Below are 25,458 nucleotides of genomic sequence, written 5' to 3'. Positions count from 1 at the left end.
TCTTATCCTTGATGCCTAGTGATGTTTACTTATATGCTAATTATATGCATTGTGTAGGTTAGATAGTTGGTGACTTCGAAAACAGAGGAGGAAAAACTATGCTAATAGATTAAGTAGTAAAGTAATGCTACTTGAGCTCATCTCCATTTTTACCCTTCATGTCAATACTGAATGAAGGGCACTTATTAAGTATATAAAGAGGTTACATGTCTCTATAGAGCGAGACAGCAATAGAGAGACAGCCAGAGATTCTGCCAAGACACCCAATCATTCAGGGGACCCTACAGTACTGCTGCCAATACATCATGGCTCCATCACGAGAGACACAGATCTATCATTCTACAGGAAACAACCAAGGGGACCTCAGCCCCAATTGAAAGAATAAAGATCTGCTCCATTGACTATCGCTGAAACATGGATACGTTTGGAGAAAGCCAGGATTGAATCCCGCTGGTTGCCTGGCTCCATGGAGATGTTTGGAGAAGCAAAGTTGTGACCCTCGGGCCAACTGGCCTTGTACTTCAATGGACTGTTGTCTTCCTAAGCTTGTTGTTACCTTCTCTCTGTGTGTGTGCCACAGGTGGGGAAGTCGATGCTGGAAGGTGAAGCCAGGTTGTGATCCTCTGGTCAACTGGCTTTGTACCTGAATGGACTGTCATCTTCTTACACTTGTCGTTACCTCCTCTCTGTGTGCGTGTCACAGGTGGGGTAGTTGACCCTGGGAGTTCTGAAGTAACTGCTGCCATTATCTCGGCGAGTCAGCGGAAGGGTGAGACTGTAAGGTGCTTCATCTTAGGGTATTTTGCTGGGACTGTTCTACATGTTATCTGCTTGTTTTGTGGTTCAATAAAGCATTGCCACACTGTTTTATCCTCACCCTGTGTTGTCTGAATAGCATTATGCCCAAGTTAAAAGAGAGCGGGCTTCGGTGGGACGATCCCTGGTCCATGCAGTTTCGGCAAGCGGACCTGGGCGCCCACCGTCCCGTGTCTTCACACCTTCTCTCCCCCAAAATCATCTGCACTTAGGCAGTTTGGAGTGTCCGCTAAAAATTAAAAGGCTGCTCAATCCCACCGACTTCATCAGAATTTCTAGGACTTTTTTTTATATTTAGGCTTTATTTCTGCGTTATTTTTAGTTGCTTTCTTCATTGCAGACTCCTTTCCCTGATGGTCAGTGGTGGATATTCTGGAGCTTAACGATCCCTAATTGTCCAACCTTTAAGCTCTCTATACTACCTCCTCCAGTCCCCAGCTGCTTCTCCCCGCTTGCTCCCCTTGAGTCGGTCTCTCCCTGTGTGTGTGTGTATAGGGAGAGACCTGTCAATAACTGGCAGCAGGTGGGAAGGAGCGCCAGAAGTCATCCTTTCCTACTAGTCACCTGTTCGACTTAGTCCCTGGCGTCTTTTAAAGAATGTTTTTCCTCTGAAACACTGTGTCAGCTACATGACTGAAATCATACAGTCAGTGCCTGATACATAGTGTCCGTGGTTCAGGCTGTCAGGTTCCCTTTAAGAAATATCTGCATCATCAAGTAATAAATCATAGGGTAAAAATAAAATCAGCTCTAATTATTTTTAAAATTGTAATGTCAGGTTCATGCTGCGTTTCTTCAGTGTCTTTGAGGATCCATCTGAACCCCACCAAAAAAGGGATTCAGACAAATCGCTGACGGGAGCCATAAAATGGAATAACACAAATGGATGAACTCCATGCACGTGTTTCATCTGAAGGTGTTCAAATGGGCAGATAAACGAGGTCTGCTATGTTCCTATGCCCATTTGAACAGATGGAAAACACAAACTGAGCTCATCTGAATTCTGTTCCTGTTATTGCATTCTATGGCCTCCTCGGGGATTTATGAAATTCAGGCAGAAGTGCTGAGTACACAGCAGATATTCAGTGTGAACAGGGCCTAAGCAAAAAAAAAAAAACGTAAATTCCTTGATTTCATTCCCCAGGTAAACATAACAACTGTTGTTTTCTTTTACTTTGGAGAGTTTGTCTCCAGGTTCAAATATTGCATCCAGAGGATCCAAGCTATGAAAATCTGTACTTTTGTAGCATTACATCCAACATTTCTTGGAACCAAGTAAATGATTTTAGTTCCATTTTCCTTCCTGCTAACCCAGTTAGTAACAGATGTTTACCATATTTCTTGTCGGTGTCAAGTTTAACAAGGTTTTCTTACTCATGCTGCAAGAAGTTTTATAGCTTGGTGTGTGAAAACATAGCCTAATGGTTAAAATGATGAAGGCGTAATGTTACATATCTGGTCATTCTACTTGTGGTTGATACTATATAGCAGTATTGATACATCAGCAGCTCACATTCACTCCTACAGCAATGTTCTCCATAGGGTGTGGTACAATGCATTGGAAAAATACTGCTACTAAATGTGAATAATACTCAAAAGGCATCAGCAGGTTTTTGCTATTTAATCTGAAATCAGCGTAATGTAGTGACAGAGAGCCTGATTCCAGCAATCTGTCACTTGCTCAGCATCTTGCTGTAGCTTCAATACAATCAATGTTTTCTCAGTAGGGGATTATCGCTGTAGGAGTAGGTGTGGCATGTCAGGCAGTCCACCTAATCTGTGCGGCTCCGCCTCCCCCACTGATTGGCAGCTAACAATGTACAGTGTACACGAGCTGCCAATCAGGGGTGTGGGCGGGGCTATTTAAGGCTCGGCATTCATAGCACTGCTGCATCTAATGTGGAGAAGACAAGGATTATATCAAAACTGCCCCAAGCAATCCAGTAAGTGATACATCGCTGGAATCAGGCTCTTTGCCCCTACATGATGCAACTCTCATATTACATAGCACAACCCTGGTAGCAGATTTCCTTTAATAGTATGCAGTTTAGATTATTATTATTAATATTATTTGCAGAGAAATTAGTATACAGTGGCATCAGCCAGGAGAGCGACTACTGTGGTGATATTTGTAAAACATGATTGATATTCACAGATTTCAATTTCCTCCTATTGCACATGAAGGAAAATGGTAGTCGTAAAACCTCCCCCTAGAGTCTAGTGGATGGAAAGTAGTTTGTTAAATTCTTTTTCATTGCTGCAAATAATAAATAAATATACATACATAGCCGGATAGAGACATTGTGTTTTAAAAGAATAAAGCACAACTACAGTACTGTGCAAAAGTTTTAGGCAGCGGGGAAAAAATGCTGCTAATTAAGAATACTTTAAAAAATAGAAGAGTTAATAATTTCAATTTATCCAGACAATATACTTAAGAATTGTCTTCTGCATAAAGAACAAGGAAGTGATGATACGGCCACTGCAGAGCCCTGATCTTAACATCATCAGGTTTGTATGGGATTACATGCAGAGACAGAAGGATTGGCACAAGCCTACATCTACAGAAGATCTTTGGTTAGTAGTGATGAGCGAATATACTCGTTGCTCGGGTTTCCCCCAGCACGGGTGGTCTCCAAGTATTTGTGACTGCTCAGAGATTTAGTTTTTGTTGCCTCAGCTGCATGATTTGCAGCTACTAGACAGCTTTGTTACATGTGGGGGTTGCCTGGTTGCTAGGGAATCCCCACATGTAATCAAGCTGTCTATCAGCTGTAAATCATGCAGCTGAGGCGATGAAAACTAAATCTCCGAGCACTAAGAAATACTCGGAGACCACCCCAGCGTGCTCGGGAAAACCCGAGCAACGAGTATTTTCGCTCATCACTAGTGGTTAGTTTTCCAAGATGTTTGAAACAACTTTCCTGCAGAGTTCCTCCAAAAACTGGATGCAAGTGTATCTAGAAGAATTGATGTTTTGAAGGCAAAGAGTGCTCACATCAAATATTAATCTGATTTCGATTTCTCTTTTTGTTCATTCACTTTGCATTTTTTAATTGATAAAAAATAAACCCTTAACATTTTTATTTTTTTTATTTACCTTACTGTATGTTTTCTAGACCTGTGTAAAACTTTCCTAGAATACTGCATGTTTAGAATTGTTTTCCCGTCTACAAACTGAGAGTGCTCTCATTAATCAGGTTGCAGGAGATCTGTAAATCTTAGAAACTGTCAGTTTTTACAATCTTTTCTACTGGCGAACACATTAATCCATACATCACTCAGACAAGCATTTGCTTTTATGGATTGATGGACAGCACGGTGGCTCAGTGGTTAGCACGGTAGTTTTGAAGCACTAGAGTCCTGGGTCCAAATCCCACCAAGGACAACATCTGTAAGAAGTTTGTATGTTCTCCCCGTGTTTGCGTGGGGGTACTTGGGTTTCCTCTCACACTCTGAAGATGTAATTGTAACGGAGTCTAACAAGCTGGGGTACCTCTTTCAGTACCACCCCGTGTTTCAGGAGGTCCACTCTGCTTTTGCTGGATTCTGAATGAAGGACGCTGGCTGGAATTCCTTGGTTACGTGAGAGCATATAAAAGCTGACTGCTACCCCACGTATTTCCAGTATAAAAGAACTCACTTTATTTTCAGCACACAGAATATATAACACAGATACACAGGGCAGGCCAATAGAAAAAGCAGGCCAGACATACATTACAATAGCCGCAGGCGTGTACTATGGAGGACAGAGAATGAACTTCAATCCAATATTGCAGCCAGCATGCAGCCAGTGGGTAAGGAAAGGGTGAATCAAAAACCCCAAAACCCCGCCCCTATAGCTGAAGATTGTTCCCTCCAAATTCAGGTGACAGAGTCCCTTTAAATTGTCCAATGCACTTTGTGTTTTAGAAATGTCTATAACTTTTCTTTGTACGTTGACTAAGCTTTTTAGAAGTGGATCAGGTCATTCTTGCTCACACAGAATCTCACACTACTCAGGACACGTAGCACTGTTTCTTTGACTCTACACACTTGTCATCCGACCACCATCTGAGCTGAAGCTGATTGGTGGAGTGTCAGGTGTTGGATTCATTTATCTGATGTTGACCTATTTTAGGAAGACAGTAGGTCAGAAATATGTTGGCCCGGAACCACTTCTTTAACCCCTTAGCGACCGCCGATACGCCTTTTAACGGTGGCCGCTAAGGGTACTTAAACCACAGCACCGTTAATTAACGGCGCTGTGGAAAAAGTAAATAGCGCCCCCCAGAGGCCGATTTTCTCCGGGGTCTCGGCTGCCGGGGGTAGCCGAGACCCCAGAGAACATGATTCTGGGGGTTTTTAACCCACCCCGCATTTGCGATCGCCGGAAATTAACCGTTTACCGGCGATCGCAAAAACAAACAAACAAAAAAAAAAAACGCGATCTCTTTTTAATTTCTCTGTCCTCCGATGTGATCGCACATCGGAGGACAGAGAAAAGGGGTCCCAGGTGGCCCCCCAATACTCACCTAGCTCCCCCGATGCTCCTCGTGGCTCCCGGTGGGCGCCGCCATCTTAAAAATGGCGGGCGCATGCGCAGTTCACCCGCCGGCCGGCCCCGCGAGAATCTTTAGGGTCTCGGCTGCCGGGGGTAGCCGAGACCCCAAAGAGCATGATCGGGGTCGGTTTTACCGACCCCTGTTTTGCGATCGCCGGTAATTAGCTGTTTACCGGCGACCGCAAAAAAAAAAGTAAAGTGTAATTCTCTGTCCTCTGATGTGATCGCACATCAGAGGACAGAGAAATAGGGGGATTCGGGGACGCTACAATACTCACCTGTGTCCCTGGATCCTCTTGCTGCTCCTCCTGGCCGCCGGCAGAAGAAAATGGCGGGCGCATGCGCAGTGCGCCCGCCATCTGTCTCCATCTGCCGGCCGGCAGGAGAACAGCAGTTGGGGCTAAAATTAGGGTTAGGGGTAGGGTTAGGGGTAGGGTTAGGGTTAGGGTTAGGGTTAGGGTTAGGGGTAGGGTTAGGGTTAGGGGTAGGGTTAGGGTTAGGGTTAGGGTTAGGGTTAGGGGTAGGGTTAGGGGTAGGGGTAGGGTTAGGGGTAAGGGTAGGGTTAGGGGTAGGGCTAGGGTTAGGGTTAGGGCTAGGGTTGGGGCTAAATTTAGGGTTAGGGTTGGGGCTAAATTTAGGGTTAGGGATGGGGCTAAATTTAGGGTTAGGCTTCTTTCACACTTACGTCGGTACGGGGCCGTCGCAATGCGTCGGCCCGACATACCGACGCACGTTGTGAAAATTGTGCACAACGTGGGCAGCAGCTGTAGTTTTTCAACGCATCTGCTGCCCAATCTATGTCCTGGGGAGGAGGGGGCGGAGTTACGGCCACGCATGCGCGGTCAGAAATGGCGGATGCGACGTACAAAAAAATGTTTCATTGAACGTTTTTTTGTGCCGATGGTCCACCAAAACACAACTGATCCAGTGCACGACGGACGCGACGTGTGGCCATCCGTCACGATCCGTCGGCAATACAAGTCTATGGGCAAAAAACGCATCCTGCGGGCACATTTGCAGGATCCGTTTCTTGTCCAAAACGACGGATTGCGACGGATGCCAAACGACGCAAGTGTGAAAGTAGCCTTAGGGCTAGGGTTAGGGTTGGGGCTAAAGTTAGGGCTAGGGTTGGGGCTAAAGTTAGGGTTAGAGCTGGGATTAGGGTTAGGGTTTGGATTAGGGTTGGTATTAGGGTTAGGGTTGGCATTAGGGTTACGCTTGGGATTAGGGTTAGGTTTGGGATTAGGGTTAAGGTTAGGGTTGTGATTAGGGGTGTATTGGGATTAGGGTTAGGTTTGAGGTTAGGGTTGAGATTAGGATTAGGGTTGTGTTGGATTTGGGGTTTTGATTAGGGTTATGGTTAGGGTTGACATTAGGGTTGTTTTGGGGTAAGGGTTGGGATTATCGTTAGGGTTAGTGATTAGGATTATGGATCAGGTTGGGATTAGGGTTAGGGGTGTGTTGGGGTTAGGGTTGGAGCTAGAATTGGGGGGTTTCCACTGTTTAGGTACATCAGTGGGTCTCCAAACACGACAGCCAATTTTGCGCTCAAAAAGTCAAATGGTGCTCCCTCCCTTCTGAGCTCTGCCGTGCGCCCAAACAGTGGGTTACCCCCACATATGGGGCATCAGCGTACTCGGAATAAATTGGACAACAACTTCTGGGGTCCAATTTCTCTTGTTACCCTTGTGAAAATAAAAACTTGGGGGCTACAATATCTTTTTTGTGAAAAAAATAATATTTTTTATTTTCACGACTCTGCATTCTAAACTTCTGTGAAGCACTTGGGCATTCAAAGTTCTCACCACACATCTAGATAAGTTCCTTGGGGGGTCTAGTTTCCAAAATGGGGTCACTTGTGAGGGGTTACTACAGTTTAGGTACATCAGGGGCTCTGCAATCGCAACATAATGCCCACAGACCATTCTATCAAAGTCTGCATTCCAAAAAGGCGCTCCTTCCCTTCCGAGCTCTGCCGTGCGCCCAAACAGTGGTTTACCCCAACATATGGCACATCAGCGTACTCGGGATAAATTGGACAACAACTATTGCAGTCCAATTTCTCCTGTTACCCTTGTGAAAATAAAAACTTGGGGGCTAAAAAATCTATTTTGTGGAAAAAAAAATATTTTTTATTTTCACGGCTCTGCATTATAAACTTCTGTGAAGCACTTGGGCTTTCAAGGTTCTCACCACACATCTAGATAAGTTCCATAGGGGGTCTAGGTTCCAAAATGGGGTCACTTGTGGGGGATTTCTACTGTTTAGGCACATCAGGGGCTCTCCAAATGCGACATGGCGTCCGATCTCAATTCCAGCCAATTCTACATTGAAAAAGTAAATCGGCACTCCTTCTCTTCCAAGCTCTGCGGTGCGCCCTAACAGTGGTTTACCCCCACATATTGGGTATCAGCGTACTCAGGAGAAATTGCACAACAACTTCTGTGGTCTAATTTCTCCTGTTACCCTTGTGAAAATAAAAATTTGTGGGCAAAAAGATCATTTTTGTAGAAAAAATGCAATTTTTTTTTTCACGGCTCTACATTATAAACTTCTGTGAAGCACATGGGGGTTCAATGTGCTCACCACACATCTAGATATGTTCCCTAAGGGGTCTAGTTTCCAAAATGGTGTCACTTGTGTGGAGTTTCCACTGTTTAGGCACATCAGGGGCTCTCTAAACGTGACATGGCGTCCGATCTCAATTCCAGCCAATTCTGCATTGAAAAAGTCAAACGGCGCTCCTTCACTTCTAAGTTCTGCGGTGCGCCCAAAAAGTGGTTTACCCCCACATATGGGGTATTGGCGTATTCAGGAGAAATTGCATAACAAAATTTATGGTTACATTTCTGTTTTTACACTTGTGAAAATAAAAAAAATGGTTCTGAATTAAGATGTTTGCAAAAAAAAGTTAAATGTTCATTTTTTCCTTCCACATTGTTTCAGTTCCTGTGAAGCACGTAAAGGGTTAATAAACTTCTTGAATGTGGTTTTGAGAACCTTGAGGGGTGATGTTTTTAGAATGGTGTCACACTTCATTATTTTCTATCATATAGACCCCTCAAAATGACTTCAAATGTGATGTGGTCCCTAAAAAAAAAATGGTGTTGTAAAAATGAGAAATTGCTGGTCAACTTTTAACCCTTATAACTCCCTAACAAAAAAAAATTTGTTTCCAAAATTGTGCTGATGTAAAGTAGACATGTGGGAAATGTTATTTATTAACTATTTTTCGTGACATATCTCTCTGATTTAAGGGCATAAAAATACAAAGTTTGAAAATTGCAAAATTTTAAAATTTTTTGCCATATTTCCGTTTTTTTCATAAATAATCGCAAGTAATATCGAAGAAATGTTACCACTAACATGAAGTACAATATGTCACGAAAAAACAATCTCAGAATCAGCGGGATCCGTTGAAGCGTTCCAGAGTTATAACCTCATTAAGTGACAGTGGTCAGAATTGCAAAAATTGGCCTGGTCATTAAGTACCAAATTGGCTCTGTCACTAAGGGGTTAATATTAACATTACTAAGACTTTTGTCATAAATACACTATTAAAATATCATACGGAACCCAAACTGGGTAATAAAGGGTCCCAATTCTATGTTTGCTACATTACAACAATAAGATTGACAGAAAGTACTGTAGCTTTTCAGAAAGCCAATTAAAGGCCCAGGTCTACATTGTCTGCTGTCTATTTGCTGGAAGGTACCATAGACCGGGTATTTCCTAAGCGAGCAAATATCATTCTACTGCCAATCTAAATGTGCTATTAAGTTCGGTCGTGGAGAGATGATGCATTTCCTTTGTTTTTATGTGACTAATTCTCAGCCAAGTGTTGATTTTTTTTTTCCATTTTTATGATATTACAACTTTATCTTTCCTGTTGTTTTTTAAATATAATGAGAGGTGTCATCCTGGGTTTTTCTTTTAGTATCTTAATGATTCTCACACTCGCTTTTATTATCTCAGAAGCTGATAAAAGGGTTGTCCTAAATTTATAAATAGATAAAATTGCAAAACACCCTGAAAATAATCCCTTTTTTAACCCCTTCATGACCTTGGGATTTTCTGTTTTTCCGTGTTCGTTTTTTACTCCCCTCCTTCCCAGAGCCATAACTTTTTTATTATTCTGTCAATATGGCCATGTAAGGGCTTATTTTTTGCGGGACGAGTTGTTCTTTTGAACAACATCATTGGTCTTACCATGTCATGTACTATAAAACGGGGAAAAAAATCCAAGTGCGGGGAAATTGCAAAAAAAGTGCAATCCCACACTTGTATTTTGTCTGGCTTTTTTGCTAGGTTCACTAAATGCTAAAACTGACCTGATATTATGATTCTCCAGGTCATTATGAGTTCATAGACACCAAACATGTCTAGGTTCTCTTTTAGCTAAGTGGTGAAAATTCCAAACTTTGCTAAAAAAAAATTGCGCAATTTTCCGATACTCGTAGCATCTCCATTTTTCGTGATCTGGAGTTGGGTGAGGGCTTATTCTTTGCATTCCATGCTGAAGTTTTTATTGATACCACTTTTGTGCAGATACGTTATTTTGATCGCCCGTTATTGCATTTTAATGCAATGTCATGGCGACCAAAAAACGTAATTCTGGCGTTTTGATTTATTTTTCTTGCTACGCTGTTTAGCGATCAGGTTAATGCTTTTTTTATTGATGGATCGGGCGATTCTGAATGCTGCGATACCAAATATGTGTAGGATTTTTTATTTTATTGTTTTATTTTGAATGGGGCGGAAGGGGGGTGATTTAAACTTTTATATTTTTTTATTTTTTTCACATTTTTTTACTTTTTTTTTTAACTTTTCATGGGCGGTTAGAAGCTGGCACAACTCGATCTGCTCTGCTACATAGCAGCGATCATCAGATTGCAGCTTTGTAGCTGAATTACAGGCTTGCTATGAGAGCCGACCACAGAGTGGCGCTCACAGCAAACCGGCATCAGTAACCATAGAGGTCTCAAAGACCTCTATGGTTACCATGCAGAAGCATTGCTGACCCCCGATCATGTGACGGGGATCGGCGATGCACTCATTTCTGGCCCGATGGCCGGAAGCGCTGGTTTAATGCCGCTGTCTGCGTTTGCCAGCGGCATTTAACTAGTTAATAGTGGTGGGTGAATCACGATTTCACCCACCGCTATTGCGACACATGTCAACTGTTCAAAACAGCTGACATGTCCCGGCTTTGATGCGGGCTCACCGCCGGAGCCCGCATCATAGCGGGGGTTCTGACCTCGGATGTACTATCCCGTCAGAGGTCAGAAAGGGGTTAAAATCCTCTCCATTCTCAAGAACGGAAAAATTTATAATTTTAGAGTGTGCGTCTCACTGCCTAAGTTACAAGACAACCCCCATCCCAGCATGAAAGAAGTATACACCCCCAGTGAAAGCTATCGCATAACGCCCACTTAAGCTTAATAAAGGTTAACTCATTAGGGACCAAATCCTTTGATAAGAAAAAAGTACAAGTGAGTAAATAACCCTCACAGTGCGATCCCTTTATTGCCCTACTTTGATTTCTAGTATCTCCACAAATGAGAGGTGAGATTTAAAAATAAATATTCTGCTGTGCACCTTTAATTTGTTAGATATATAGCATTGCTCTCTTAGCTTGCACCTGTTCACACTTGTCTTTTTCTGTTTTGGAAATGCAAGTCAGTTTTTTGATATTTGAATATGCCAACCAGACTCTCCAGAAATTTCTGCAGTGTTATACAGCACCAGTCAAAAGTTTGGACATACCTGTCCATGCAATGGTTTTTCTTGTTGGTATTGGAGTGTTCATACTCTAGATTCAGACTGAAGGCAGCAAAAAAACATACAGTGTATGGAAACAAAAAGATTAAAAAAAGTGAAATAAACCAATATGTCTGTTAAACCTTAGATTCCTCAAAGTACCCACCCTTTTACTCTGATGGCATTCACTCAAGCAATTTCTTCAGGTAGTCACCTGGAAAGACTTTGACACTTAAAGGAATTCCTAGAAGTGCTCTGAACTTTCTGGCTGCTTTACCCTCAATCTGCAATCAAAGTCCTCTCAAGCCATAGCTGTAGTTTCATGTACTTTGTACAAACATGGGCGTAGGCCCCCGATTTTGTGCTAGGCATTTTATCTATATAGCTTCCCAGGTGTGTGAACAGTTGGGCCCCACTCCAGCTCTACCCTTATCTACATCAAGATCGGTTGGCACAAGGTAAGATTTTAATGACAGAAACGAGATGGGACGATCCCGATTGGGTAAACCTTGTTTTGGTGTGATGGCTGGCATTTTTTAAATCAAAATAATGTTAACTATGTACCCTATGTTATTTATATGTACTATTACTATTCACTTATTTACTTACTAATAATCGTTATTATAATAATCTGTATTTTTATATAGCTCTAACATATTCCGCAGCGCTTTACATTTTGCACACATTATCACCACTGTCCCGATGGGGCTCACAATCTAAACTCCCTATCAGTGGGTCTTTGGAATGTGGGAGGAAACCGGAGTGCCCGGAGGAAACCCACGCAAACACGGAGAGAACATACAAACTCCTGGCATGGTATATGCTCATTTCACTTTCTCATTTTGTTTTTTCTTGGGTTTTGTCTTTACTTACAGGAATATATTTTGCATTCTGACTGACCAATATAGACTTATAGTACTTCCATTTACACTTTGTATCACTGTCCTTCATTATCTGACAGTAGGTGCTCCGAGTCCATGGTGTGAAGTGTAGCTTTCAACCTGGGAAAACTGATCTGTTTAAAGTTTGTCTCTCTCCACTTGATTGTTTTTTTACAGTATAAGAAAAATGTAATATTGTGGTCACTGGTGACTGCATTGTTAGAAATGACCAGATCCAACAGAGCAATACCTCATTCTGGTCTTCAATGAACTGACCCATAAAATTATCCTGCAACAAGATGAGACATTTTCTTCCCTTTGCCAATGAAGCAGAGCCTTGACCCCAATCTATATCGGTGGTTAAAATCTCCCATAATAACTACTGTACCAGTATATGCAAATAGGCCATCTGATTATGCACCCGATCTTACAAATCGTCAGTGATGTTGGGGAAATCTATAGTTTACACCAAAAATTATTTTTACAGTGTTTACCTACCTATGTAATTCCGCACACACAAGGTTTCAACTTTCTTACAACCTTCCTCCACCATTGTCTCTGTTACACTCTTCCATATCTATCCTGTCATACAGAGTTACAACCATGTCTCAGCAATACCAATTACATCAATGTGTTCCTCTAGTACTAAGGCTTCACATTCTCCTATTCTGCTTGCTTGACTCTTGTCATTTGTGAATATAAACTTTACATTTCCATCTATTTCCCAATATTTATGTTCAGAAATGTTAATTCATGAAATATTGGGGGCATATTAAACTTCACTGCTTGTTTCTAAACCATCCTTTCTCAAAATTCACTGCTGTACCCTTCAATATAGTCTGAACCCTCTCAAATATACCAACCCCTTTATTTTCCACCTTATCCTACTGCCTCATCCCTAGATTAAATATTTCTAAAATTATCTCCCCCAGGACATCACACTCCATTCTATTCAGGTGCAATTTATCAGCAGAATACAGATCTTGCTCCAGTGAAAAGTCTAGGAACCCAAATCATTTTACTTTGAACCAAGACTTAAGGCATGAACTGAACTCCCTAAACTTCTGATATGTCTCCTGTACCTGACACAGGCAGGATTAATTGGCACCTAATGAGTTAATTTTTGTTAAGTCCAGAGCAGAGGTTTCAGAGTGTGAAATGTAATGATACAGCTCTAGACTCCTGGTCTAACCTCCTGCATGATTACAAAGCACAGATCCTGGTTTCACACTTGCGTTGAGGAGGGCTGCGGATGGCAGCCTATTTCCTTCTTTCTTCCCCCGTGAAGCTCTGCCCACGCTCCGCCTACTGCAGCATGCGTCCTTCGTACCTAACTTTAACACTGGGTACGCAGGGACATGTGTTGTATGCGGATGTGTCCACATACGACGATTTGACGTCTGCAGTGACCACACGAAAATGCAAAATTTTAACAATATAATGGAACTAGAGTGAGTACAAAGGGGGTAACAAAATTAATAAAGGGGATGGGGAAATACAATACCCAGATAGATTAGCGAAATTAGGATTATTTAGTCTAGAAAAAAGACGACTGAGGTGCGATCTAATAACCATGTATAAGTATATAAGGGGACAATACAAATATCTCGCTGAGGATCTGTTTATACCAAGGAAGGTGACGGGCACAAGGGGGCATTCTCTGTGTCTGGAGGAGAGAAGGTTTTTCCACCAACATAGAAGAGGATTCTTTACTGTTAGGGCAGTGAGAATCTGGAATTCCTTTCCTGAGGAGATGGTGATGGCGAACTCAGTCTAGGGGTTCAAGAGAGGCCTGGATGTCTTCCTGGAGCGTAACAATATTGTATCTTCAGATATTAGGTTCTTTAGAAGGATGTAGATCTGGGGATCTATTCTGACGGAATTTAGGCTGAACTGGATGGACAAAAGTCTTTTTCAGCCTTGCCAACTATGTTACTATATTGGGGGGGGGGGGGGGGTGCTTTTCTACAAAGGAGACAGGATCACTGCACCATATTGAAGGGAGAATGGTTGGGGTTATGTACCATGAGATTTTGGCCTACAACCTCCTTTGCTCAGTCAGAGCACTGAAAATGGGTCATGGCTGAGTCTTCCAGCATGAGAATGACCTGAAACACAAAGTCAGGGCAACTAAGGAGTAAGATGCATTTCAAGGTCCTGGAGTGGCCTAGCCCAGGGGTGTCAAACTGCATTCCTCGAGGGCTGCAAACAGGTCATGTTTTCAGGATTTCCTTGTACTGCATAGGTGATAATTTAATCACCTATACAAATGATGAGTTGGTGATTAAATTATCACCTGTGCAGTACAAGGAAATCCTGAAAACACGACCTGTTTGCAGCCCTCGAGGAATGAAGTTTGACACCCCTGGCCTAGCCAGTCCCCATACCTGAATCTAATAGAAAATCTTTGTAGGGAGCTGAAACTCATTGTTGCCCAGCCACAGCCCCAAAACCTGAAAGATCTGGAGAAGATCTGTATGGAGGAGTGGGCTAAAATCCTTATTGCAGTGTGTGCAAACTTGGTCAAGAATTACAGGAAACATCTGTCCTCTGTAATTGTAAACAAACATTTCTATACCAAATATTAAGTTCTGATTTTCTATTGTATCAAACACTTATTACATGCAATAAAATGCTAATTAATTATATACAAATCATAAAATGTGATTTTCTGTATTTTTTTTTAAATGATTCTGTCTCTCACAATTGAAATGTATCTATGATAAAAATTACAGACCTCTCCATTCTTTGTAGGTGGGAAAACGTGCAAAATCAGCAGCGTATCAAATACTTATTTTCTCCGCTGTACATGACTAACGTAACACACATATATAAAACTGTACAGTCAGTAGGTTATTTATCCCGCACTAATCACCGCACAGCAGACAGTGTAAATGAGGCTGAATCTGGAAGGTATGGCGTATGAGTTCTCCCAGCTGTAATTATGAAATGAATAGCATATGTGTAGCAGGTTGTTGGAACTCTTATCTATTACGTTGAAATGAATCCAGCAAATAAACAATTAAGAAGATTAAGCAGATTATGTCGGTGCGTGGTGTTTCTTATCCTGAATTATTGACGTGCAATTTTCTGCTAACATTCATCACAGAATTTAATGCTGATTTGATTTGTACTTTTTATACAATCTCAGTTTATTGCAATATGAACCATATTAAAAAAAAGTGATACTTCAATAGTCATTCATTTCCTCATAATAGAAATGTATTATCATCTAAAGTTATGTTGTTTGAACCACATTTCATCTCGGCATATTTTTCTTTATTATATCCTCGGTCCAGTGTGTGCGCCAGAGAGCTGTTAAACTCTTAACCTTAAGTACATTACGTGTATTTACGGCGCAGAACTGGGCTCAGGGAAGACATCATATTTAATACTAGGTTTCTTAAAATGTGGCAGCTGCTGTGAAATTTATAACCTGACGTATTGTAGTTTCCCTTGTTGGCTATTGGCATCAGTGGAAGAATAAATGATTTCAGAATCAACAAAATTCCTGTGATGTCAAGGGATAATCCGATAGCTTTGGAAAACTAAGGAAAACAATGTAGACAGCATTGTAAATATGTTATATTACCCCTGTTGTTCAGCAAAAACTATGGCTGGTAAGACATTTCTGTAATAGGAAAAGACTGCAGGTTTAAAATTGTTAGAGAGTGTTTTGCTCAAGGTTCTTTAACTTACTGGCAACAATGCAAGATGGAAATGAAGAGCAAAGATTGGGTCCGGTGTTTCTTTTTGCTTGATGCCAGTTACACCCTGTGAGTATCTGAGGTTGTGGGTTATAAAAATCACCTAGGCAGGGTAACGATGCAACTAATTTTTATTCCATACATCCGTGGTTGTACAGCAAATCCAGGTAGGTGGCCAAAATATAACGTCCTCAGTCCATAAGTTCTCAATCTGAGATCGGTCGTTCCACTGGCCCCCTTCCAGGCGACACCCACTGTCTCCCACATTTATTTGGCCCACAGCTTTTGGTATCTCCAGCCAGTATAGTGTGCAGTCACAGCCTATGTTCCTCTAGAGCAGTGTTCCCCAAGTCCGGTCCTCAAGAGCCACCAATAATAATAATAATAATTTTTATTTATATAGCGCCAACATATTCCGCAGTGCTTTACAAATTATAGAGGGGACTTGTACAGACAATAGACATTACAGCATAACAGAAATACAGTTCAAAACAGATACCAGGAGGAGTGAGGGCCCTGCTCGCAAGCTTACAAACTATGGGGAAAAGGGGAGACACGAGAGGTGGATGGTAACAATTGCTTTAGTTATTCGGACCAGCTATAGTGTAAGGCTCAGGTGTTCATGTAAAGCTGCATGAACCAGTTACCTGCCTAAGTATGTAGCAGTACAGACACAGAGGGCTAATACTGCATAAAGTGTATGAGAACATGATGCGAGGAACCTTTTTTTTTTTTTTTTTTATTATAAATAGGCCACACAGGGATCGTTAGGTTAATGCATTGAGGCGGTAGGCCAGTCTGAACAAATGAGTTTTTAGGGCACGCTTAAAACTGTGGGGATTGGGGATTAATCGTATTAACCTAGGTAGTGCATTCCAAAGAATCGGCGCAGCACGTGTAAAGTCTTGGAGACGGGAGTGGGAGGTTCTGATTATTGAGGATGCTAACCTGAGGTCATTAGCGGAGCGGAGGGCACGGGTAGGGTGGTAGACTGATACTAGGGAGGAGATGTAGGGTGGTGCTGAGCCATGGAGTGCTTTGTGGATGAGGGTAGTAGTTTTGTACTGGATTCTGGAGTGGATGGGTAGCCAGTGTAATGACTGGCACAGGGTAGAGGCATCGGTGTAACGGTTGGTGAGGAATATGATCCTGGCTGCAGCATTCAGGACAGATTGGAGCGGGGAGAGTTTTGCAAGAGGGAGACCGATTAGTAGAGAGTTACAATAGTCCAGACGAGAATGAATAAGTGAAACAGTCAGAGTTTTTGCAGAGTCGAAAGTAAGAAAAGGGCGAATTCTAGAAATGTTTTTGAGATGCAGGTAAGAAGAGCGAGCCAGTGATCGGATGTAGGGGGTGAATGAAAGGTCAGAATCAAGGATGACCCCAAGGCAGCGGGCATGTTGCTTTGGAGTAATGGTGGAACCGCACACGGAGATGGCAATGTCAGGCAAAGGTAGGTTAGTAGAGGGAGAGAACACGAGGAGTTCAGTTTTTGACAGGTTTAGTTTCAGATAGAGGGAGGACATGATGTTAGAGACAGCGGTAAGACAATCACTGGTGTTTTCTAAAAAGGTCGGTGTGATATCGGGAGCAGAAGTGTATAATTGGGTGTCGTCAGCATAGAGATGGTACTAGAAACCAAATCTACTGATTGTTTGTCCAATAGGGGCAGTATACAACGAGAAGAGTATGGGGCCTAGGACTGATCCTTGAGGAACCCCAACAGTAAGGGGAAGGTGAGAGGAGGAGGAACCAGCAAAACATACAGTGAAGGATCGGTCAGAGAGATAGGAGGAGAACCAGGAGAGAACGGTGTCCTTGAGGCCGATGGAGCAGAGCATAGTGAGGAGGAGCTGATGATCCACAGTGTCGAATGCTGCAGAGAGATCCAAGAGAATTAGCATGGAGTAGTGACCATTAGATTTAGCTGTTAGTAGGTCATTAGAGACTTTAATGAGGGCAGTTTCAGTAGAGTGTAAAGAGCGGAAGCCAGATTGAAGAGGGTCGAGAAGAGAGTTATCTGAGAGATAGCGGGTAAGACGGGAGTGGACCAGGCGTTCGAGGAGTTTAGAGATGAAGGGAAGATTAGAGACAGGTCTATAATTAGCGGCACAGTTTTGATCGAGGGATGGTTTTTTAAGTAATGGATGTATGATGGCATGCTTAAATGAGGAGGGAAAAATACCGGAAGTGAGGGAAAGGTTGAATATTTTTGTTAGGTGAGAGGTGACAGCCGGGGAAAGGGACTGGAGGAGATGTGACGGAATGGGGTCACTGGTGCAAGTGGTCGGGCGAGAAGATGCAAGGAGCCTGCTTACTTCTTCTTCTGTAACTGCTTCAAAGTCAGAGAGTGAACTAGATGCAGTGGGGGAGGGAGGACAGTGCATGGTATGAAGAGATTGGGAGATGATTTCCTGTCGAATGTGGTCAATTTTTTCTTTGAAGTAATTGGCCAGATCGTCAGCACGGAGATCCGTGGTTGGGGCCTGCTCTCTTGGGTTGAGTAGGGACTGGAACGTGTCAAAGAGACGTTTAGGGTTATTGGACAGGGAGGTGATGAGGGTGTTGAAGTAGGTTTGTTTGGAGAGGTGAAGGGCAGAATTGTATGTCTTTAGCATTAACTTATAATGGATGAAATCTTCGGGTAGATTAGATTTTCTCCACAGACGTTCTGCGCACCTGGAGCACCGCTTCAGGAAACGTGTTTGCAGCGTGTGCCACGGTTGTTGCCGTCTGTGCCGAGTTGTTTTATGTATAGGAGGAGCAGCTTCATCCAGAGCACTTTGCAGGGTTTCATTGTAATGCTTCAATGCAGAATCAGGACATGAGATGGAGGAAATAGGGGCCAATGAGGACTGCAAGTTCTTCATAAGTTTCTGGGTGTTAATGGCCTGTATGTTTCTATAGGTGTGGAAAGTGGGGGTGACCTGAGCGGGATGGCAGTTCTTGATAGAGAATGAAAGAAGGTTGTGGTCAGAGAGCGGGAGAGGGGAGTTTGTGAAATCATCCACTGAGCAAAGTCGGGAGAAGACCAAGTCAAGGGAGTTTCCATCTTCATGTGTTGGAGAGTTAGTATGCTGCGAGAGGCCAAAAGAGGAGGATAGAGATAAAAGGTGAGAAGCAGATGGGGAGAGGGGAGAGGCAATGGGGATGTTGAAATCACCCATGATAAGGGTGGGGGTGTCACAGGAGAGAAAGTGTGGAAGCCAGGTGGCAAAGTGATCCAGGAACTGATGAGAGGGGCCGGGAGGACGATACACCACCGCCACTCGCATGGAGAAGGGGACGTAGAGTCTGACCACATGGACCTCAAAGGAAGGGAAGACAAGTGAGGGTACTTGGGGGATAACTTGGAAAGTACATTTGGGTGAAAGGAGCAGACCAACGCCTCCACCTGCTCTGTTGTCTGATCTTGGGGTATGAGAAAAGTGCAGTCCACCATATGAAAGAGCAGCAGCAGCGGTGGTGTCTGACTGCTGGATCCAGGTTTCAGTAAGAGCCAGGAGATTAAGAGAATTAGAAAGGAAGAAGTCATGAATGAAGGAGAGTTTATTACACACAGAGCGAGAATTCCAAAGGGCACAATTGAAAGAGACAGCAGGCATGCAGGGAATATTAATAAGGTTAGAGGGGTTTCTGGGTGTAGCAATTGGGAGGTTTGACTGGCTATAACATGGGGGGCCAGGGTTTGGAGATATGTCTCCAGCGACTAGGAGAAGGAGGATCGAAAGAGTGAGCAGATGGTTAAGTGATTTGTGAGAGCGTCTCTTGTGTTGGATGTTGGGACTGAATGGATCTGTGCTGTTAAGCAATGTGAATAGAGCATGAGTGCTATACATAGGAGAGGCAACAGGTCATGCTTTCAGGATTTCCTTAGTATTTCACAGGTGATAATTCCACTGGATGTGCCAGTCTGTTTTCTGTCATTTCTATGTTAGCTTATTGACTGCGCACTCCTCCCTTCACCATCTGGTTTTTAATTACATCTATTCACACTTGGTTCCGGCCAACCCATATGTAGGCTTTGCTGAGAGAGGTGTCCATATTCACCCAAGCATGCAGACATCAGCCTTCGGTAAGTGTTCACATTTGGACAGGGAGGTCAGGTACCCATCAGTTTTTTAATGAGACCACCTTGACGATGGTTGATGGGCTCACACTATTTGGCCAAATTCTGTGCTAAGCGTCTCAAAAAAAATTTTTTTTTCCTAATGTTCAAAAAGCAATTTTGCTATTCATATTTCATGTATTTCATATTTGACATGTTTTGGCACGATAGAGTACAACCTTTTTTGTATATTGTATACATAGTAACATAGTAACATAGTTAGTAAGGCCGAAAAAAGACATTTGTCCATCCAGTTCAGCCTATATTCCATCATAATAAATCCCCAGATCTACGTCCTTCTACAGAACCTAATTGTATGATACAATATTGTTCTGCTCCAGGAAGACATCCAGGCCTCTCTTGAACCCCTCGACTGAGTTCGCCATCACCACCTCCTCAGGCAAGCAATTCCAGATTCTCACTGCCCTAACAGTAAAGAATCCTCTTCTATGTTGGTGGAAAAACCTTCTCTCCTCCAGACGCAAAGAATGCCCCCTTGTGCCCGTCACCTTCCTTGGTATAAACAGATCCTCAGCGAGATATTTGTATTGTCCCCTTATATACTTATACATGGTTATTAGATCGCCCCTCAGTCGTCTTTTTTCTAGACTAAATAATCCTAATTTTGCTAATCTATCTGGGTATTGTAGTTCTCCCATCCCCTTTATTAATTTTGTTGCCCTCCTTTGTACTCTCTCTAGTTCCATTATATCCTTCCTGAGCACCGGTGCCCAAAACTGGACACAGTACTCCATGTGCGGTCTAACTAGGGATTTGTACAGAGGCAGTATAATGCTCTCATCATGTGTATCCAGACCTCTTTTAATGCACCCCATGATCCTGTTTGCCTTGGCAGCTGCTGCCTGGCACTGGCTGCTCCAGGTAAGTTTATCATTAACTAGGATCCCCAAGTCCTTCTCCCTGTCAGATTTACCCAGTGGTTTCCCGTTCAGTGTGTAATGGTGATATTGATTCCTTCTTCCCATGTGTATAACCTTACATTTATCATTGTTAAACCTCATCTGCCACCTTTCAGCCCAAGTTTCCAACTTATCCAGATCCATCTGTAGCAGAATACTATCTTCTCTTGTATTAACTGCTTTACATAGTTTTGTATCATCTGCAAATATCGATATTTTACTGTGTAAACCTTCTACCAGATCATTAATGAATATGTTGAAGAGAATAGGTCCCAATACTGACCCCTGCGGTACCCCACTGGTCACAGCGACCCAGTTAGAGACTATACCATTTATAACCACCCTCTGCTTTCTATCACTAAGCCAGTTACTAACCCATTTACACACATTTTCCCCCAGACCAAGCATTCTCATTTTGTGTACCAACCTCTTGTGCGGCACGGTATCAAACGCTTTGGAAAAATCGAGATATACCACGTCCAATGACTCACCGTGGTCCAGTCTATAGCTTACCTCTTCATAAAAACTGATTAGATTGGTTTGACAGGAGCGATTTCTCATAAACCCATGCTGATATGGAGTTAAACAGTTATTCTCATTGAGATAATCCAGAATAACATCCCTCAGAAACCCTTCAAATATTTTACCAACAATAGAGGTTAGACTTACTGGCCTATAATTTCCAGGTTCACTTTTAGAGCCCTTTTTGAATATTGGCACCACATTTGCTATGCGCCAATCCTGCGGAACAGACCCTGTCGCTATAGAGTCCCTAAAAATAAGAAATAATGGTTTATCTATTACATTACTTAGTTCTCTTAGTACTCGTGGGTGTATGCCATCCGGACCCGGAGATTTATCTATTTTAATCTTATTTAGCCGGTTTCGCACATCTTCTTGGGTTAGATTGGTGACCCTTAATATAGGGTTTTCATTGTTTCTTGGGATTTCACCTAGCATTTCATTTTCCACCGTGAATACCGTGGAGAAGAAGGTGTTTAATATGTTAGCTTTTTCCTCGTCATCTACAACCATTCTTTCCTCACTATTTTTTAAGGGGCCTACATTTTCAGTTTTTATTCTTTTACTATTGATATAGTTGAAGAACAGTTTGGGATTAGTTTTACTCTCCTTAGCAATGTGCTTCTCTGTTTCCTTTTTGGCAGCTTTAATTAATTTTTTAGATAAAGTATTTTTCTCCCTATAGTTTTTTAGAGCTTCAATGGTGCCATCCTGCTTTAGTAGTGCAAATGCTTTCTTTTTACTGTTAATTGCCTGTCTTACTTCTTTGTTTAGCCACATTGGGTTTTTCCTATTTCTAGTCCTTTTATTCCCACAAGGTATAAACCGCTTACACTGCCTATTTAGGATGTTCTTAAACATTTCCCATTTATTATCTGTATTCTTATTTCTGAGGATATTGTCCCAGTCTACCAGATTAAGGACATCTCTAAGCTGGTCAAACTTTGCCTTCCTAAAGTTTCAGTGTCACACATTCAGCTCTCCAGCGACCAACGATGCCGGTAACCAGGTTAAACATCGGGTTACTAAGCGCAGGGCCGCGCTTAGTAACCCGATGTTTACCCTGGTTACCAGCGTAAAAGTAAAAAAAACACTACATACTTACCTTCCGCTGTCTGTCCTCGGCGCTGTGCTTTCCTGCACTGGCTGTGAGCACAGCGGCCAAAAAGCAGAGCGGTGATGTCACCGTTGTGCTTTCCAGCTGGCCGGCGCTCACAGCCAGAGCAGAGAAGCACAGCGGGGGACAGACAGCGGAAGGTAAGTATGTAGTGGTTGTTTTTTTTAACTTTTACGCTGGTAACCAGGGTAAACATCGGGTTACTAAGCGCGGCCCTGCGCTTAGTAGCCCAATGTTTACCCGGGTTACCAGTGAAGACATCGCTGAATCGGCGTCACACACTCCGATTCAGCGATGTCTGCAGGGAGTCCAGCGACTAAATAAAATGCTGGACTTTCTGCAGCGACCAATGACATCACAGCAGGATCCTGATCGCTGCTGCCTGTCAAACTGAACGATATCGCTAGCCAGGACGCTGCAACGTCACGGATCGCTAGCGATATCGTTCAGTGTGACGGTACCTTTACCCTTAGCAGTCTCCTGTCTGGCCTTAGCTGTACATAAGATCTAGTCTGTTCCTCTTCCTCTGCTTACTGTCACTGAATGTAAACATTGATTCCTGAGGATGAACTGATGAGCAAGCAAATCACTAATAAAATACAGCAAGAAAATATCTAATAAAACACAACAATATCGATGCAACCAGTGCTCCGTGCTGGAAACAGTCTCTGCTCTACGTTGATTTGTCCTATAGTCTTTTCTAAGTGGAACGCACGCCAGGGCCGTGGAGTACTCGGTACTGGGTCCGGTACTTAAGGGGACGTGTCACGGTGGCGACCCGGTCCGTGGCCCTGGGCGCCCATGTAAAAGGGATATTGATTAAAGTTTGTGTTTGTGATGCCACCTGTGGTATTCGGTCAGTGTGGATCGACACTGCTTAAAGGGGTCCGCTGGGGTGATGGTAGCTAGATGGTATAACTTTCCACAGGTGAAGTAGGTCCCCAGGGCTCCCAGTGTATAGGTGAAAATGGTGAGAGGTGCGGTGAAGAACGAGTCTTTTTACCTGGCTTACTGAAGCTTTGGGCAACCACAGTCCAGGGCACCAGATCACAGGTACAGGCAGGGTCTGGCGTGCTTGGAAGCGAATCCAGAGTCCCCTTTACCAGGTGGAGATGAAAGCCTTCCTCAAAGCGTGGTTCTGCCTATGGCTTCTGATAACGTCCTCACAGTTCCTTTCTGTCCTAACCACATAGGTTAGAACGCAAACCCGTATGACAGGTGACTCGAGCCATTTTACAGGGTCTCTATCACGACCCGGGCCCTATATGTCACTGTGCCTCCTGGGTGTAAAGGTGGACAGGTAACTCAAAGTTCAGCTGTCCTGCTGGTTTCAGCTATGTCTTTTAGAGTCTGACACGGCCTCGGTCTTCCGGCTACCGGAATTTGCGCTAGCCATGAAGGAAGCCAAATCACTGCTCTGCTCCCCTGGTGTCACTCTCCTGTGCCTTCTTTCTCCTGCACACTTTCCACAAACTGTCCTTTCCTTCTGTATCTTTCTCCTGGAACTGCAGCGACTCTGGCTTTACGGCTCTTTCAGTCCTTCCGACATTCTCTGTCCGACTGCTCTCTCCTCTGTCCTCTGACAGACTGCTCAGTCTGCTGTCTGGCACTAACTGACCTCTTTCCCTCCAGATCAGAATCTATTTATAAGGGAGTTCACCCCAAACCAGGTTTAGAGCTCCCCCTTCTGGCCTGGAGTGTGAACATGTTGTGTGTATGTGATTACCTGATAAAAGAGATCTTTCATCGTCTCCAAGCGTGACATCACTCTCCCCGTGAGGAAAGCAATGCCACTGTAACAACCAGGACCCTGGGGTGTCACATAAGCAGCCATATCCTCACACACCCGTAGTCTTTATTTGTGATGGTTTTGGTCTATTAATGATGGTCTATTATATTGATATTTGAATAATCCAATATAATTTATTTCAGTGTTATCTAAAGGCTCACTGGTTTTAATAGTTTTTAAAACGGTAGCAAAGGGCCAACAATTTCAGTTATTGTTGATGGATGGAAGTCTGTAGCTACAGTAGGTGTGACAAGTCAAGGTATAGCATCCAATGACTGAAGAAAGCCTGTGATGGGCTGAAAAGTCTAAATAGATTTGTGCATTGAAATAAAAAAGCAATTAGCCAACACATGACTTTCCACGAGCACCACTACTTGCTAGACGGAGTGCCGACCTATCTTCCTTCTAAGGTATAGCATTCACCTCAGAACTACCATAAATAGGCAGAAGCTTAATCAGAAGATAATCCAGGTCAAGGACAAAGCTTCAGTGTAAAATTGGGTTAGCACAAGTCTGTTAGCCCTATTGGAGAGGCCAGTCCACAGACTGTCATCAATTTATGAAATGTATATGTGGAGTTTCAGGCATGGCAACATTGGGAATTTTGAACGATTTTTTGGCCATTGACATCGGATGGATGTTGGCCTAATGATACCTCAACCAACAGCCATCTCAGCTGACTTTCCCATACACAAACGACATTAGTCTAATGTGTGTGGTGGTCTTAACTCCAAAAAGTTATTGAGGGAAAAGACAGTGTTCCCATTGCGTTAATGGGAGCGCGCTAACGGACAGCGTTGCACGGCAAAATTAACGCCGTGCAACGCGTCCGTTAGCGCGCCCATTCACGGCAATGGGAACGCGCAGCACTAGCGCGTGCCATGTTCGGCACGCGCTAGCGACGCGCCGGTGTTTTCTGGCGCGCTGCGGACGCTGCTTGCAACGTCTGAGGCGCGCCCGCGGTCCGTTCCCTGCTCTCGCAGATCGGGGATCTGCGAGAACGGGGACGTTACCGCGACCCCGGAACGCGGCCCCGTTAAAAACATTGCATTAGCGCAATCCGCTAGCGCTAAACGGATTGCACTAACGCAATGTGACCCTAGCCTTATGGAGAGTGGCATACCATCTCTGGCTTGTCAAGGTAAGGAGGCTTATTTGCCGTACAATGCTCCTCTGGGAAATATAATACAGGCAATTTGCACATGATGTACTCAGTAACCCCGTAGTAGGTAGAAGCAGCTTGTTGAATTCTTTGGTATACTTTTTGAGGAGTGGTATTAGTGTCTCAGATGGCA

At 43.3% G+C, this 25,458-nt stretch overlaps 1 long non-coding RNA gene across 1 annotated transcript in view; it reads left to right on the top strand.

Moving 5' to 3' along the window:
- Nucleotides 1-11,545: 11,545 nt before the first annotated feature.
- The window catches only part of LOC138680787 (uncharacterized), an 84,002-nt gene continuing 70,089 nt past the window's right edge, over nucleotides 11,546-25,458 (top strand). Inside the window, exon 1 of the long non-coding RNA XR_011321771.1 lies at nucleotides 11,546-11,577. This is a non-coding gene — a long non-coding RNA (uncharacterized lncRNA). The remainder of the gene's footprint in view (nucleotides 11,578-25,458) is intronic.

This window comes from Ranitomeya imitator, chromosome 5 (assembly GCF_032444005.1).
Source record: "Ranitomeya imitator isolate aRanImi1 chromosome 5, aRanImi1.pri, whole genome shotgun sequence".
Lineage (NCBI taxonomy): Eukaryota > Metazoa > Chordata > Amphibia > Anura > Dendrobatidae > Ranitomeya > Ranitomeya imitator.
The sequence above is the reverse complement of the archived record's forward strand: the minus strand, read 5'-3'. Positions and strand labels throughout refer to the sequence as shown.